Below are 4,044 nucleotides of genomic sequence, written 5' to 3'. Positions count from 1 at the left end.
GCCGAGCAGTGCATGACTGGCACCGTTGTGCTGTCTCACCCAGATTGTGCTACATCTTGCAAGTGACAAGGAACTGGTGTAATGGATAAAATTTCAACAACTACAATTGAAGTGTTATGGTATCCAAATTTTGCCTCCACAGTGTCATTTGCTCCTCAACCATGACAACACTTGGGTGAAACTATAAAATATTTGGTCAAGATTGTTTTTAATTGATAGGAAATTTTGCAGTGCAATGATTTATACCACTATCACTCAGAAAATAACCATGAGGCTTTCAAGTGGACAGCTAATCAAATGAATATTCAGTAAGTGAGGCAAACATGAACAGCAGGACTGCTCTAAAGATCATTGTCTGCAGTTACAGTGCTGATGGCAATGTGTCCAGCAAGACAATGTCATCCCTAAGTGACCACTACTGGATTTTGGTGCTGTAAAGGAGGAAAAAAACCCAAAACATTTCAAGCCACCAGACCTGCAGGGAGGAGTGATGGTTTTGCTGACAAAAGGTAAACTTTTTCCCTGTGTTTTGAATAGGAATAATGCTTTGTTGCACACTTGCTCTTAATGCATTCAGTGGTAAGCTTCAAAAGCACAGAAAGAGTAGGCAAGCAGTGTGATGTATAACTTTGTGCTCGAACAACCAACATAGCAATTAATTGCCAAACAAAATTATTACTGTAATGATTTTTAAATTAATCAAAAAATCACATCGTTATAGGATGTTTCTGTAGAAGAGCCAAATTGTGCTAAATTGTCACAACTGTACTGCCAGAAAGCTGTTTCAGTTAAAAACTGCAGAGAAATACAAAGATAGTAAGTTTGGGTTTCGTTACTGTTCAGTGCCAGGCTTGTTTTGACACAAGTTTATTTGAACAAGCCGTATTTTAACATAAATGAGAGTTACCCTGAATCAAGCCCCCTTCTCAGGAAGTCATTGATGCAGCCAAACTGACTTCTAGCATGCAGTAGAGAATGCTGGTAAGTGTTAAATTGCAAGCTGCAGTTGAAGAAAACAAGGGGCTACATATTTTGCCTAATTAATTTCTTAGAAGTCTACCTCAGAATTCAGTGACAGTGCTCCCTATTAGTTTATTTTTGTCCTAAAAATGGAGAACTTTCTACTAGAAGTAACTCTGCAGTGGTGTTTGTGAGCTTTCACATAAGATACTAACTGATGTAGACCCAAGCTGTCTGAGCCTCTAGTGTCTGGCTAAATCAGAGAACAAGTGACGAAACACTAGCCATTTGTCTGTCTACTTTTAGTGACTTAGTAGGATCATACAATACAGATGCCACTTGAGAGTTGCAGGCTTGCATAATTAGAAATTATAAAAACAGGGAAGCTGTAAACCTAAATGGTCTTTTATGTCATAATCTCCAAGCTCTCTGAAGAAAAAAAAAAAAACAAGAAAAAAATGATTTCCCCAATGTTTATTTTGTTATCGTGGGGAAGATTAGGGGGTTTATTACTGTGTGAGTCTATGGTGACTCTCTAAAATACATTCCATTGAATGCAGCAGTCCTATTTCCTGCACACAATAGCAGGTAAAATAGAGGTTAGACTCATTAGCTTCTTTCCTTGAAATTTTTACTGTTCCTGAGCCCATTTCTCAGCCAGACACATCCAGGAGATGCTGTTTGGAAGGGGCTCTGGATTAGCCTTTGGGATGTTCTGTCTAGAAATGTGTCACCTGAAATACAGGCAAAGAGGTGTGCAGCGAGGCAAACTGCTGACTTGTGATGGTCATGATGTACCTCGGTCTTGGGTCACTGTTTTAGGCCAAAGAGAATGAGTTTATAAACCTTCTTGGACCTTGTTACTGATTGATCTATGCATACCAGCACATCAGAACAACACAGGGCATTTTTCTAAACAGAAAACATACAGCTACTATGAAAAAAAAAATTAAGGTACACTTCTTTTTTCCAAGGTGAAGGCATAAAATAGATTGGAATTATTTGGAAAAAATAACTACCTAGATACTTTTGTATGAATTATTATCAGAGAAATAGCTAACTGCAATTTTTTTCCAACTGCTTAGATAATTTCTGAGCAAAAATTCTACTCCTTAGTCAACTTCTAAATGCTTAGAGAATACAGTTTAGAAACTACCATCACCACATTTCACAGCTAGATCCTCACTGAGATTAGCAGGTAGCATAAACTTCTCAAAATAACTTTGAGAGTGATTCACATCAGTGAATCAGTGGCAGTTGTGTCACCTTTTCAAGATGAGTTTTCACAGCCATAGAAATTAGAAACGTTTTTCAAAAACAAGCTTGTCCTACCTGATTTGTCAGTATGACAAGAGTGAGAGCAAACACTAATCTTCCTGAAACAGACACTCCCCTAGAATCTCTAGAACTGGAGAAAATGAACAGTTTGAAGGAGTTGAAAAAACTTGAAAAAAATTCTATGATGGAGAACACAGAACCCAGATTCAAATTACAGAGCTCCGTTAAAGAATGCCACCACATGGCTGCAGCTTACCAGTCATCTGTACAAAACTTGTAGTTGAATATCATACATTGAGATGGTAATTTTAATCCAGTCTCTATTAAAAAAAATCCAGCCAACGTGGATTTAGGAAGGGCAGGTCCTGCCTCTCCAACCTCATCTCCTTCTATGATCAGGTGACCCGCTTGGTGGATGTGGGGAGGCCTGTGGATGTGGTCTATCTGGACTTCAGCAAGGCCTTTGACACTGTCCCCCACAGCAAACTGCTGGCTAAGCTGTCAGCCCATGGCTTGGATGGCAACACTCTGTGCTGGGTTAGGAACTGGCTGGAGGGACGAGCCCAGAGAGTGGTGGTGAATGGTACCACATCCAGCTGGCGGATGGTCACTAGCGGTGTCCCTCAGGGATCTGTGCTGGGCCCCATCCTCTTTAACATCTTCATAGATGATCTGGATGAGGGCATGGAGTCAGTCATCAGCAAGTGTGCAGATGACACCAACCTGGGGGCAGATGTGGCTGGGTTGGAGGGCAGAAGGGCTCTGCAGCAGGACCTTGACCGCCTGGACAGATGGGCAGAGTCCAAGGGGATGGCTTCAATAGCTCCAAGTGCAGGGTGCTGCACTTTGGCCACAACAACCCCATGGAGAGATACAGGCTGGGGTCGGAGTGGCTGGAGAGCAGCCAGACAGAGAGGGATCTGGGGGTGGTGATTGATACCTGCCTGAACATGAGCCAGCAGTGTGCCCGGGTGGCCAAGAGAGCCAATGACATCCTGGCCTGCATCAGGAATGGTGTGGCCAGCAGGAGCAGGGAGGTCATTCTGCCCCTGTACTCTGCACTGGTTAGACCACACCTTGAGTACTGTGTTCAGTTCTGGGCCCTCCAGTTTAGGAGGGACATTGAGATGCTTGAGCGTGTCCAGAGAAGGGCAACGAGGCTGGGGAGAGGCCTTGAGCACAGCCCTACGAGGAGAGGCTGAGGGAGCTGGGATTGGTTAGCCTGGAGAAGAGGAGGCTCAGGGGTGATCTTATTGCTGTCTACAACTACCTGAAGGGTGGTTGTGGCCAGGAGGAGGTTGCTCTCTTCTCTCAGGTGGCCAGCACCAGAACAAGAGGACACAGCCTCAGGCTGCGCCAGGGGAGATTTAGGCTGGAGGTGAGGAGAAAGTTCTTCACTGAGAGAGTCATTGGACACTGGAATGGGCTGCCCGGGGAGGTGGTGGAGTCACCGTCCCTGGAGCTGTTCAAGGCAGGACTGGACGTGGCACTTGGTGCCATGGTCTAGCCTTGAGCTCTGTGGTAAAGGGTTGGACTTGATGATCTATGAGGTCTCTTCCAACCTTGATGATACTGTGATACTGTAATATACATTAATATACATGGAAAAGAATGTTTAAGTGTTACATATAGGTGTGCATTTAGAAATGTCAGAAATGGGTTATAGTTTTAATTTAGGGGGTGAAAATGTCAGCGTTGTCTTTCTTCAGGTTCTGCAGCTGCAGGCTGTGTTCACATGCCCTCAGCTGCTCACAGGAATAACTCCTGATTGAAGGTTTCATGGGGTGTCAATTGCAGAGACAGAGC

This window comes from Pogoniulus pusillus, chromosome 17 (genome assembly GCF_015220805.1).
Source record: "Pogoniulus pusillus isolate bPogPus1 chromosome 17, bPogPus1.pri, whole genome shotgun sequence".
NCBI classification, from domain to species: Eukaryota; Metazoa; Chordata; class Aves; order Piciformes; family Lybiidae; genus Pogoniulus; species Pogoniulus pusillus.
This window is presented reverse-complemented; position numbering follows the sequence as displayed.